The following is a 14821-nucleotide window of genomic DNA, read 5'->3' as shown; positions in this document are numbered from 1 at the left end:
CTTTGATTTCATTCTTCAGGGACTGGAATTTCTTGTCATACAGATCTTTCACTTCCTTGGTTAGAGTTATACCAAGATATTTTATATTATTTGTGGCTATTGTGAAGGGAGTGGTTTCACTAATTTCTTTCTTGGCTTGTTTATCATTTGTAAAAAGGGAGGCTACTGATTTGTTGGAGATTGTTTTATATCCAACCACTTTGCTGAAGTAGTTATCTGTAGGAGTTCTCTGGTAGAATTTTTGGGTTTAATTATATATATTATTATCCTCAGGTAGTGATGCCTTGAGTTCTTCCTTTCCAATTTGTATCTCCTTGATCTCATTTTATGTCTAATTGCTCTAACAAGAATTTTGAATATTATAGTGAATAATGAGAGAGAGAATGGGCAGTCTTGTCTAGGTCCTGATTTTAGTGGCATTGCTCTAAGTTTCTCTCCATTTAATTGATGTTGGCTGTTGGTTTGTTGTACTTTCTTTTTATTGTGTTTAAGTATGTTTCATGAATGCCTTATTTCTCCAAGATTTTTAACATAAAGAGGTGTTGTATTTTGTCAAAGCATGTTCAGCATTTAATGAGATGATAATGTCATTTTTTTCTTTTAGTTTTTACATAGTAGATTATGTTGAAGAATTTTCATAAATTGAACCATCCCTGCATCCCTGGGACAAAGCCTACTTGATCATGGTGAATAATCATTTTGATATATTCTTGGATTTGGTTTTCAAGAATTTTATTGAGTGTTTTTAACATTGATATTCATAAGTCAAATTGGTCTGATGCTCTCTTTGTTGGGTTTTTGTGTGATTTAGGTATCACAATAACTGTAGCCTCATAGAATAAATTACATAGTGTTCCTTTTGTTCCTAGTTGATGGAATAGTTTGAGGAGTATTGCTATTATCTGTTCTTTGAAGATCTTGTAGAATTCTGCACTAAAACCATCTGGTCTTGCACTTTATTTAGTTGAGAGATTTTAATGACTGCTTTTATTCCCTGAAGGGATATGGGAGTATTTAGATACTTTACTTGATCTTGTTTTAACTTTGATACATGGTATTTGTCTAGAAAAATCATCCATTTCATGTAGATTTTCCAGTTTTGTTGAGTATAGGTTTTTGTAGTAAGATCTGATAATTTTTTGAATTTCCTCAGTTTCTGATGTTATGTCTCTCTTTTCATTTCTCATTTTGTTAATTTGGATACTGTCTCTCTGCTCTGTAATTAGTTTGGTTAAGGGTTTATCTATTTTCTTGATTTTTCTCAAAGAGTCAGCTCTTGGTTTTGTTGATCCTTTTATTGATTTCCTTGTTTCTAATTTGTTGATTTCATCCATAACTTGCCTATTTCCTGCCATCCACTCCTCTTGGGTGTGTTTGGATTTTTTTTGTTTGTTTGATTTTTGTTTTTGCTGTTGTTCTAGAACTTTCAGGTGTGCTGTTAAGTTGTTAGTATAAAATCTCTCCAATTTCTTTATGAAGGGATTCAGTGCTATGAATTTTCCTCTTAATAATGGACTCACCGTGTCCCATAAGTCTGGGTGTTCTGTGTGTTAATTTTCATTGAATTCTAGAAAGCCTTTTATTTCTTCTCTGACCAATTTATCCTTGAGTAGGGAGTTCAGTTCCATGAGTATGCGAGCTTTCTCTTATTTTTATTGTTATTTAAGTCCAGTTTTAGTCCATGTTGACTTGATAGAATGCATGGAGTATTTTAATCTTCTTGTATTTGTTGCAGCTTGTTTTGTGACTGATTATATGGTCAATTTTGGAGAAGGTTCCATGAGATGCAGAGCTGAAGGTGTGTTCTTATGTTCTGGGGTGAAATGTTCTGTAGATATGTTAAGTCCATTTGGTTCCTAACTTCTGTTAGTTTTCCAGTGTCTCTGTTTAGTTTCTGTTTCAGTGACCTCTCCATTGCTGTCAGTTAACATCTTCTAGTATTATTTTATGAGGTTCAATGTGTGTTTTGATTTCAAATAAATTTTCTTTTATGAGTTTACATGCCCTTGCATTTGGGACATAGATTTTCCTAATTGAGACTTCATCTTAGTGGAGTTTTCCTTTGATGAATATGAAATTTCCTTTCCCATTACTTTTGTTTACCTTTGGTTGAAAATCTATTTTATTGGATAATAGGATGTCAACTGCAGCTTGTTTCTTGGGACTGTTTACTTTGAAAAAATTTTCCATGACTTTATGCTGAGGTAGTGTCTGTCTCTTGCTGAGGTGTGTTTCTTGTATGCAGCAAAATGATGGATCCTGTTTGCTTATCAAGTTTGCTGGCTTGTGCCTTTTTATTGGGGAACTGAGTTTGTTGATGTTGAGAGATATTATAGACTAATGATTATTAGTTTTTATTATTTTTCTTGTTGGAGGTGGTATTATGTGTATGTGATTTTCTTCTGTATTTCCTGAGATATAATCAATTTCTTGTGTTTTATTGGATGGAGTTACGCTCTTTCTGTTGGAGTTTTGCTTTTAGTACCTTCTGTATGGCTGAATGGCTGGAAAGATATTGTTTAAATTTTGTTTTGTCATGGAATATCTTGGTTTCCACATCTATGGTGATTGAGAGAGATCCTGGGCTTGCATCTGTGTCTCTTAGGTTCTGTACGGCATGTGGCCTAGATCTTCTGTCTTTTTGTGTCTCTCTTGAGAGGTCTGCTGTGATCCTGACAGGTCTGCCTTTTTTGTTATTTGGCCCCTCCCCCTTACAGCTTTTAATAGTGTTTCTTTGTTTTGTACATATAGTATTTTTCTTATTATATGATGGGAAGGGTTTTCTTTGCTGGTTCAATCTATTTGTTGTTCTGTAGGCTTCATTTATGCGTATGGTCATCTCTCTCTCTCTCTCTTTTTTAGGTTAGGAAGTTTTCTTCTATGATTTTATTGAAGATGTTTTCTGGCCATTTGAACTGGGAATGTTCATCCTCTTCTATTCCTATTATTTTTAGGTTTGGTCTTTTCAATTCTGTCTCAAATTTCCTGGATGTTTTACCCTTTGCACTTTCTTTGACTGATGTTTCAATATCTTCTATGGTATCATCTGAGATTCTCTGTTCCATCTCTTATATTCTGTTCGTGATGCTTGCATCTGTAGCTCCTGATATCTTTTTAGTCTTTCCATCTCCAGGATTGCCTCCTTTTATGATTTCTTTATTGTTTCTATTTCCAATTTTAGGTCTTGGACCATTTGGTTCAATTCTTTCACCTATTTAATTGTATTTTCCTTTATCTCTTTAAGTATTTGTTTCCTTTTTAAGGGCTTCTACCAGTTTTCTTGTGTTTTTCTGTATTTCTTTAAGGGAGTTATTTATATACTCTTTAAAGGCCTCTATCTCTTCATGAGATGGACTTTTAGGTTAGAATCTTGCTCTTCAGGTTACCTTGTTAGGGTACCCAGGACTTGCAATGGTAGGAGAACTGGGTTCTGCTGATGCTACATTTCATTGACTTCTGTTGCTTTCATTCTTGCTCTTGACTTTAACCATCTTGTTATCTCTAATGTTCACTGGCCTAGGTGTCTTTGGTTGGAGCAGGCCTCCTTGAAGGCATGTAAATCTGTGTGACCTGGGTTAAAACAGGCCTCGCAGGAGGTAGGCAATATTGTCTTTGGATAGGGGGCCCTCTTGTGTCCCTGGTTAGAGCAGGCCTCCTGTGTCCCTATGTATTGGTGTCCCTGGTCAGGGGAGACTTTCTGGGAGACAGGCTGGCTTTGGGGTTCAGGGTCAGACACATTGATATATGTTCTTGGTTATGGCAGACCTCCTGTGTTCATGGTTGTTGCAGACTTCCTGGGAGAAAGGTAGGCTGTGGGTTGGGGGAAAGGCTTACCAATCTGCCATAGGTTCTGATCATTTTTTTCGTTGTTTTGCCAAAACAGGTTAGGTTTTAATTATATTTTATATATTTTTAAAATAGTGTCTATTTGAATGTTACTTCTTGTTTAAATGGCTATTTTCTTTCCAAGTTTCTATGTCTGAGCTCTCAGTCACTTCTTATTTTTAGTCAGCTTATGATGTTTATCTGTCTTGTTAGTTCTGCCAGGTGTCTTTGGTTCTCATTTGTTTCCTGTTTCAATGCTTGATTATTTTGTTTCATGATTATACTTTTTTAACTCATATTGATTCTTTGTGAATTTCACATGATACACTCTAATCCACTCTTCTTCCCTTTTCCACATACCTGACTCCACCCTTGTGACTTGCCAGTGACAGAGGAAAAAGATTTTTGCTGTGGAAGCTGTAGTGTGTCACAGTGTATTCTACAGTGTACACTTTTGTTTAGACTTCTCCACTTGCAAAGGCCCATTTGTCTGGTTCGAGGTCTCTGGCTTCTGCCTCACTTCAATACTAGAACCTCAACTAGGACTCCTCTCAGATATCTTCTTGTTACCCTGTGTTGTTGAGATCCTGTTGTTTTGGATGCATAGGACTGGCTCCTTCAAGCACTCCACCAGTTCATTGAGATGGGATGGGCCTATTCAAAAATCTCTAAATCTGGGCCTGAGAGGTATCTGACCTGGTCAGCTTGCCAGTTGTCCTAAACTCACACCACCAGGGTGAGTTTTCCTGCTTTTCCCTGGCTGGCCTATCCAATGTTAACAAGGGGTGGAGCATGCTCTACTGCTCATGCCTTTGTGGCTGGCTCATCCACATCCATACCATCAGAGCTAGGTCTATTTTGCTGCCAAAGCAAAGTACAGGGCTTGCTCTCAAGAGTGCTACAGCAGGCAAGACACAAGGGCCAGTTTCCTTTCCCTACCTGTTCTCTAAAATAGCTGTCGAGGGGCAGGGGAAGGGTGGAGGGCATTTTATCCCTAGTCCAGGCTACCACACAGCAGACAAGAGTCAGTGCCAGCTCTCCAGCAATCCCCATGTCCAGGGCTATCTCTACTGTACCGCCCAGGCAATGTGCAGGGCTTGCTCTCCTGAATACTTCATCAGATGAAGGAAAAAAAGCCAGGTCTCTTGCTCTCACGATGCCATGGCTTGTTCTCTTGCCTGACATAGGTGGCAAGGAGCAAGTGTGCGGGAGGACAAGTCTCGTTTTATCTCAGCACAGATGACAAGTTGCAGGGCCAATTCTCCCACACTCATATCCTCAAGGCAACTCATCCACACCCCCATCACCAGGGTTAGCTCTACTGTGCTGCTCAGTTGGTGAGGGCAAAAAGGAGGGGATGGGATCTCTTCCCTCACTGAAGCCATCACAGGGCAAACAAAAGGTGGAGACTAGCTCTCCTAAGTTCATGCCTTCAGGGCTCGCTTACCCTAAATTCCCCAAAGCAGGGCCAACTTTACTGTGTTTCCTGGGTGATCCTTGGGGCCATTCTCCTGAGTACTGCAACTGGCTAGGGGCAGGGGCAGCTCTCCTGCTCTTATACTTCCAGGGACAGTTCTTCCAGGATTCCCAGGTGAAGAACTGTGGGGGCCAGTTTTACATAGCCCTCAGACATCAACATGTCCCCAGGCAACAGCCCAAACAGAGGACTTCTGCCTGGGCTTTGGTGGTAACACACCCCTGCTCCTGAAGGGCCATAGACCCAGATGGGTTCCTCAGTGGCAGCACAGGTCAGGACCTCACCTTGGTCCTAGGTGTCATTGTTAGCTACTCACATGAGACTGTTCCTCACTTCTCTGAGCCTCTGGTTCTGCCTCTTCAATGTGCCCACATGCATCTGCTTCTATTTCTCTTCCATTTTTCTACCACTTACTTGCTCCTTTTAATGGCACCTGGGGTCTCTAAGAGTCTAGGGTGTCTTAGGAGGGTTTCAGGAATACCATGCCTTACCTGTGTATTATATCACCAAGCAGGTGTCTCCCAGGGCATGGTCTGAGCCTCCACTGCTGTGTCTGAATGGTGGTCATCCCAGGCTAGCTAACTGTCCAGGTCCCATGGCATCAGGTTGATGCTTGTCTTGTGCTTGCTCCTTTCCCAGCCTGCCCACGTGGTCCCATGTGGTCCCATGTGGCCCCATACGGGGATTCTCTAGCTCTTGCTCAATCCTGACTGGTGGTCATCTCAAGCTTGCTCTTTTCAGGGAGTGTTAGGCTACTAATCATTTAGATATTCACAGATCAGAACACAGAGCAGAGACACAGCCTCTCTGTGACATAGAGACACGCACATGTGATACAGCAGCCACACCTGCAATGCCTCTGGGAGCAGGGATTTATAATTTCTACTTTTCTTTCCTCTTTAGTTAGTACATTGGACATGATTAGCTTAAATTAGTTTATTTTAATGGATATTTTAATTAATGTCACCTGGTTCACTAGCATTTCTTTGGGTTAAAAGTGACTATACTTTCTAAATGTTCATATTCATTGAAAGATTTTATTCTTTGTAAAAATTCATGATCATCTTTCTTACTTATTTTTTCTTATATTCTATCTTATATTATATCCCAGTTCTTTACTTTTCACTTTTATGCTATAAAGACATTACTTAGTCTCTTTCATTGTTATTTCATTTCTGAATATAGTTACGGCCTCCCTAAATCATTTATTGTTACTCCTATACACACATATTAGAAGCTGATTCTACTTTGTAATTTGAAAATTTTAGCATTATAATTATTCATATTTTTATGATTTTATTACTGAATTTTCTTCTTTATATATCAAAATTAAAATCCTCACGGTCTTTGGAGTTTTCGTGCTTATTTTTAATCATGCTGAATCCTTTTGAATTTTGTTTCATACGCTATATAATAACACAATTTGATTTTTCAACTAGCCTCAAAACTTACATTAACTAAGTCAATGATAGTCTAATATTTAATTATAACCAGTATGATTTGTTGCAATTTTGTAATATAAGATTACATATATGGATATTTCATAATAATTTTTAATAATTAATCTGAAGCTCAGTTGTGCAAAAACTGTTTTACTTCAATGTGTCTGTCTTTAAAATATGTACTCCTTTAACAGAAAAATCACTAAGACCAAGGGTATATATACATATATGTATGTGTACATAAAGACATATACTTATAGTAAAACTACAAGCATTATAGATTTGAGGTAATTGTGTCTCATTTGCCATCCATTACCACATAACTTAAACTTTGTGACTCTTAGCAGAGTATTTACAAGGGAAGCGCTTGCTGCTCTGAGCCTGATTATTTCGTAATCTGATTATTCACAGCTTGCTAATTTGTAATTGGGCTTTAACAACTAGAAAACCTCCAGATTTCAGAAAAACTAATTTATTTTTTTTTCTGTGGTTAATTGTTATGTTCACACTCAAAACAGTGGAGTGAGATGACTTCTAGTGGGCTTTGTGCAGTGTTCTGGAACCAATAAAATGTATTATTGATTGCCTAATGAGAAGCACCACGTTCATACAAACTCACTGTGTCTGGGCAGGGATACAACTGCTCCTTCCATTCTGTCCTGAGAATCACCTGCCATCTCACCCGAGCTGACTGCTACGAGCAAATGTGCTTTAAATTAGGCTGGCGGAAGCAACAGGGAGCTTTGCTCGGCCTCTTATCTTCATCCTTTCCTACAGAGCTGCCTATTGCTTCCAATTTAGCTAAAGACCATCAAAATTAATTATGATCGAGTGGTACAAAAGTTGAGACAAAGTTAAGTCACTTTGAATCTTTTGAAATTAGGTAGTAAAGTAATATATTTGTCCCCACTGTTACATAAAGCTTAAACAAGCTGATTAGATAAGCAAATTAAATTTACTGATTGAAAAACTACAATTTGAGGAACATGTGAAGAAAAGAGATAGTGCAAAGGGAACTTGGCTTGTCAAGGTCAAAAGGAAAAATTAGGGCAATATTTTATTTCATTAGACATTTTGATCAGCATTCTCAAAATGCAGCTATTGAAGTGTTGTCATGACTAGGAGAATGAAAACAATGTAATTTCAGAACACAAAATTTCAAAGGACTTCTATGACATTAAACACAGTCAAAGAAGTAGTCTCAGTCAGAAAAGTTTACCAAGTCTGTGGTACTGTCATCTCTGCTTTTAAATAAGCAGGGTTCATTGAGCACTTACGCTAGTCAGGTTCTCTAAAGGAACAGAACAGATGTGATAAATATGATTTGTTCAATCATATTATACCATATGGTTAATATTAACACCTCTGACACCCATAAGGCTAAGAGACTAGTGCAGTTAGTTGCTCTGTCTATGTGATTTGGTGCTTCAGCAATCCCAGTCTTGCATTGATGATGTGGAAGTACCTGGAGAGCCATTGGCCCAATCTGTACTTAGCCTGGAAATGATTGCTCTGATACAACCATGGTAAAACAGCTCAGGTACAAGAGGTATGGCCAAGAGAGGAAATGATGAAGAATAGTCCTTCCTCCATATCATTATCATTTTTTTATGGGCTTGTACTGAAAAGTGAGGTCCACACTTGCCTACATCAGTTAAGACAATCAAGACAGTTATTCAACTGAGGCTTCTTTCTAAAGTGATAGTGAATTGTGACAAGCTGATATCTTGAGCAGAATGTATTGTGTAAACATTATTTTTGATAAAACTTAAAATAATAGAATTGATAAAATCAGAAAAAAGAAAGAAAAGCAGCCATCACACTAAACATTAAATATAATAGACAAAAGGGTCTTCATACAATTATTCAGAATATAGGTTACGTTTGTCACAGAGCTCTGAGAAGTATTGCATTTGCAAGTGATTGGGAGAGTATGAACATGACATATGTTTCTTTGGTTTAACTGAATTACATGGCCTCGTCCACATGGGGCTAGGGGTTGGACAATATTCCAGACCTTTACGGAGCCAATATTTAAGTGAATGAACAATTAACAAGTATTGAAGTCTTAGTGACTACCACTGAGAACAGAATGATTTAATTAAGTGGAACACATTAATTATTATTTTGAAAAGATACAATTTAAATCTAAAACTTTCCTGCCATGTTTAAAAAATATATAAATTCTATCCTTGGTGTTGGATATTGACTTTAAATACCTTAAAGGGATAAGAGCACAAGTAGAAGACATGTGGAATTCTGCAAAGGCACAGTATATTTGATTGTTTATATCTAGTTGAATTTATAAATACAATTTAAAATAATCTTTTATGATAAAACTGGACAAGATGCTTTTATGAGCATCTGGAACCAATAAAATATATTATTGATTGCCTAATGAGAAGCACCACGTTCATACAAACTCACTGTGTCCGGGCAGGGATACAACTGCTCCTTCCATTCTGTCCCGAGAATCACCTGCCATCTCACCCGAGCTGACTGCTACAGAGCAAATGTGCTTTAAATTTAGTGTTACCTTGATGCTCTTGGTTAGCCATGAAAGAACACATCTCCTCATACTGGAGATTTGGGAATAGAGACCAGTATTTGAAATAGCTTGATTTTGGTAAGAAAAGGTTTCTGTAGGATGTATGTGAAGGGCTTAAAGTTAAGAACAGGGATTCAGGAAACAACACTTTTGAACTTTTTAGTAGCATTCCACTGAAAATTGCCATCTGTAGAAATCTAGCCAATAATTACACTAATTTCTCCTGAAATGTCATAAACTCTAATAATTGTTTCACATACTGTAGCCACTAAAGTGAATTGGTGTACATGTTTGTTTCTTTTTAAATAAATAAATGCTGTTTTTGTTTTCCAAAAATATCCTTTGATCTGATCCAGCATAATAAGCATGTTTTTTTCTTTATCTCTAATCAATACAAAAGATGTAGTATTCTTCAAGGACATAATCTTGAAGAAGACTTTGCTTAGATCTTAATCATAGCTATGATTTACCTTTAACACAGTGATTAGTGTCTCAAATTAACTAGCATTGGAGGGTAGTATAAAATAATTGGAGTTGTTGAAGTTCTAGGAGAGATACATTTGTGAAAAGTAAAGGGTTAAATGTAAAACTAGCCAGGTGGTTGTGGTACATGCCTTTAATTCCAGCACTTGGGAGGCAGAGATTGGCATAACTCCAAGTCCCAGGTCACCCTGATAGACAGTGAGTTCTAGGACAGCCAGTACTACTCAGAGAAATCCTGTCTCAAGCAAACAATCAAAAATGTAAAAATGACTAAAATGGAACTGGAGCAAAAACATTCACTAGGAACAACTTGTCCCCTACTTTTCTCTCTGTTGTCCTATGCACTCAGTGTTACTGTTTAGCAGGTGTATGCAAAAATCCTAGAACAAGTATGATGAAAAGAATACAAGGATGTGTGGAGGATCTTATGAATGCATTAAAGGCAGTATATTCATTTTTATAGTATGTCTAAATAAGTGTCCTTATGTGTCTTCAGGTATTTTGAATCTATGAATGGTACAAGTGAGTATTATGTAGCCAAGACTTTGTACCTTAATAAAAACAGAACAGAAGAAGATGATTTAGAGTAAGTCTCAAAATATTGGGTTCCAATGTTCCTATTATATATGTAACTATAGGATGCTGCAACTACAGGATATTTTCCACATTTGCTACCAGATAATAAAAGTGTCACAATTTTTCTCTAGCAAGGATATTTCAGGAAATATCAAATAGTATTATATTTCTTCTTTAAAAGTGCATTTTAATATGCACATTATTATACTAGAAAATTGTTCACAATGTACTTAAATAAAATGTGATGGGCCTTATTTAAAAACATGCTATCTAGTTTGGTCACCTGGGAATGTTTATATGCCTGCCTTAATGACATAGTAAGAAAGTTTTTAGGATGAAATGAAGACATTTAGATGCCATCCTCTTTAGGTCATTTAAGGTCACCTTGCTGATGTAAGAGTGAGGAGATGATCAGCACATGCAAGTAATGGGTTTGTGTGGAAGTATAGGAGCCAAACACAGAAACAATTTACAAAATCTAGAAGACTTTGTTGTATTTAGTAGAGATATCTTTCAAAAGTTCCAGGTCAACTCTAAGGGCTCATATTTCTAATATGCTGTTGAAGAAAACAGCATGGCTCTGTCATCCAGACATTTCTTGTGTTCAACATCACAATGCCAGGCTACATACCCAGTGCCTTACTGGTCTATAATCCAACAGGGTTTACTTTACATATTTAACTTTTTTTTTTATCATTTCCCACATACAACATTCAAAGGGAAGAACCAATGATATTATCATGCTAAAGAACTTTAAAATCTTATGAATATCAGTCCTTTTCAATGACTTATTTGCCCTCATGTCCATTGTTTCGTGTATTCTGTGGGCAATTGGCCCTTACAGGTACTGACTTGGTCTACTTGGAGCTTGTGCTTTCCACTGCATGGGGCAATGTCTCCTAGCACTATCTCCTTCACTAGCAGTTCAGTATTAGTTCTTGGGGAAGAGTTCAGTATTTCTAGTTATCCAGTGCATTTCATTCAAGTCATAGGCTGTGTGTTATTTCTGTTCATCAATATAACTAGAAAATTCATCCTTTCTATTCTACACTCATAAAATCCAGTTGCATATTATTTTCCTCATTTCTCCTTTTCTTGTGCCTTTAAATTTGATTAAAATTTTATTGATATATCAGAATGAGAGAGAAATTGGTTGAAGAGTTGTAGATCTCCATGGTGGCTCTGTAGTATATTTAATAACTTTGGGATAATCAAGAGCCAGATAACAGCAAGTAGCTTTATTTTAAATATAATTATTAGCATTGTTGTAGCATGGTTCCAATTCTGTGGACATAATGTACATTGTATCTTATGAATTGGCAACTCATACTGAAAATCAACAATAATAATCTGTCATTAAATCATGAAAATATTGCTAACACCAATGAAATCTTAGCATCTGCTAGGAGGAGCTGAGTACATTAAGAATATGTGAGATTTATGACTTAAAATATTGAGTAACACATTTTTAGTAGGTTGGACTACATTATGGTAAAAATATTAAGTGAGATAAACTAAATGTCTTGTGTTAATAATTTGGAAAAATTGCTGAAAATGTTGTGTATCTTTCTCTATCATTATCTTAAGTTTTGAATATAGGATCTCTCACTGAATCTAGAGATCATCAGTTCATCCAGACTGGCTGATATTAAGCTGCAGGTATATGCTTGACTCTACTCCACCAACACTGGGATTATAAACATGTACATCCATATGGAGCCTTATTCAGTACATATATTAATTGAATAAATTATTATTAAATTATTAAATAAATTATTTATAATATATTGAATATATTTTATGAATCTATATCTATATGTCTATATCTATATCTATATTTATATATATATCTATATATATCTGTGATCTGAAACTATCATCAGACAAGTGTAAATTAAGCCACATGGGAAAACATTGGTATCCTTATTAGAAACTTTTTCTATTTTTTTGTGAATAGATTTGTTAATTTCTTCATTCATTAATATAAATAATAGAAACATTCACATTAAAATTTTTATGTGGACATAAAATTTCACTTATATTTCATAGATACTTATGAAGGAGTTAATTGATTACATTTCAAATTTTTTTATAACGGCGAAACACACACACACACACACACACACACACACACACACTACACTCAAAACCAAGCCTTTCTAATTTCTTTTTAAAGTGTCTAATACATAAAATATATATGATATATATGACATAGGATATATATGGTATATATGCTATATATGATAAAGATATATATATCTTCTATCTATCTATCTATCTATCTATCTATCCATCTATCTATCTATCTATCCATCTATCTATCTATCTATCTATCTATCTATCAATTATCTATCTGCAAGTTGATGATGTCCACCATCCTGGGGTCTTAGCTGAAGGTCCGTGTACAAAATCTGATTTTCAGTTTATTAAAATGGCCAGAATATAGTTCCATGTAGTTATAAGTCTCATGCCTTAGAGTACTTCTTGGCTAGTAGAAATGGTCACTCTAATTATTCAAGTTATTTGAATTTCTTTTTAGACAATACCTTAACTCATCAAATCAGCAATATGATGTCCATTTCTCACACTTAAATATTGATGAAACCTTGTTTTGGCATGCAGACAATGCTTCTTTTGACCACCTTATGTGGTAACATTAAACTTAGAGGGATAAGTTGTTATATAATTATTGGAGTGAGATCTCATTATAGTCACATATTCCACTCACACTCCTGGCCATTATATTTGGAATCTGAACTACCCAGAAGGCTCATATGCTTGAACACGTAGCCAGTAGATGGCACTGTTTTAAATATTCTAGATCCTAAGACAGGTGAAACCTCCTAGAGGTGTGTCAATTGGGTGAAGGGGCCTTTGATGTTCTTGGCTTGACCTCCTGTATTGTCTCTCCTTCCTGGTCTTTCTACTGTGAGCAAGCAGTTTTCTATTCCAGCTGCCATAGCCAAAACTATGCCCCGTTGTCCTGCCTACTCTGCCTATTAAATTGCATTTGTAGACTGAGTCAAAACAAATTTTTGCACCCTGATCTTCTTTTCCTCCTCCTCCTCCTCCTCCTCCTCCTCCTCCTCCTCCTCCTCCTCCCCCTCCTTCTCCTTCTTCTTCTTCTTCTCTTCCTTCTCCTCCTTCTCCTTCTTCTCTTCCTTCTCCTTCTCTTCCTCCTCTTCCACTTCCTTCCCCCTTCTCCACCTCCTCCTTTTTATTAATGTAACTTTTCTTATATTTTCTTCATTAGGACATTTTCTTCAAGAAACACACATGCTGGTCCCAAAATTCAAGTGAAAATCTTATTAGCTTTGATGACTGTACATGGCATATTGAAAAATTTCAGAATAATGAACTTGAATTCTCCTTTGATGGAAAAAAAAATCTACCAAATCTATTGTGACTAATCTCTTTTTCAGGAAAACAGGATACTGACTGCAAATCACTTTACATGGAAGTGAAGTAATTAGCTTTAAGTGTCTGATTTCAACAAAATGGTATTCTAGTTAACTAAACAGGTATGAAGGATGCTTTAGAATATTCCAGAGAATGACAGCTGAAGTGTGAATTAGAAGTGTACTGATCTTATGATTGTGAGCAGAAGTGGGGGCTGTAGCACTGATATCATCAGCTGCACTGGGAAGTTTTCTTCCTTTCTTCCTTCCATCCTTCCTTCCTTCATTCCTTTCTTCCTTCCTTCTCTCCTTCCCTCTCTCCCTCCAACCCACCTTTCTTTCTTTCTTTCTTTCTTTCTTTCTTTCTTTCTTTCTTTTTTTCTTTCTTCCTTCCTTCCTTCCTTCCTTCCTTCCTTCCTTTCCTTCTTTCTTTCTTTCTTTCTTTCTTTCTTTCTTTCTTTCTTTCTTTCTTTCTTTCGTTCTCTCTTTCTTTCTGCTTAAAGATGTCAACATCATGCTCTTATTAACTGATCTCATTTTCTACATACAAGAGAAGATAAGAGGCATCATTTAGAAGATTGTCTCGGATCCTCAAAAGCAATTTTACATAAAAATATAATTGTGTGATGATGTCCAAAAGTGGTACCAGACACCTGGGACAAAAGTCGTTAATGCTTTGTAACTGTTTTATTTTTATTTTTTGTAGCTAATACTCTTGACAATAACATATGAAAGAAATTATGCTTCATTAAATAGGTGTCACATTGGAGAACATTCAGTTACACCTTAATGATCAAGATGTAAAAAGCATGAGGAAACCAGGTTAACTGAATTGCTATTCAGTTACTATTAGATTTAATGTTGATTCAAAGTCCAATTGTCTGGGACCTGAGTGATGGGTCAGATGTTTAGAGCACTTGCTCTTTTTCAGAGGACTTGGGTTCAGTTTCCTGCATCTAATCTACATAGTGTTACATGACCATCCATAACTCTGGTATTGGGGAGTCAATACCATCTTATGAACCCAGTGGGCACTGCACACACATGTGGTACATGTATATATATATATATA

General features: G+C 36.4%; 1 non-coding gene across 1 annotated transcript; it reads right to left on the bottom strand.

Moving 5' to 3' along the window:
• Positions 1-6045: 6045 nt before the first annotated feature.
• Positions 6046-6172, bottom strand: LOC116081352. The gene has a single exon (XR_004114844.1). It is a non-coding gene; the product is annotated as a small nucleolar RNA SNORA17 (small nucleolar RNA).
• Positions 6173-14821: the final 8649 nt, after the last annotated feature.

The sequence above is a fragment of the Mastomys coucha genome, unplaced genomic scaffold, assembly GCF_008632895.1.
Source record: "Mastomys coucha isolate ucsf_1 unplaced genomic scaffold, UCSF_Mcou_1 pScaffold6, whole genome shotgun sequence".
NCBI classification, from domain to species: Eukaryota; Metazoa; Chordata; class Mammalia; order Rodentia; family Muridae; genus Mastomys; species Mastomys coucha.
This window is presented reverse-complemented; position numbering and strand designations above follow the sequence as displayed.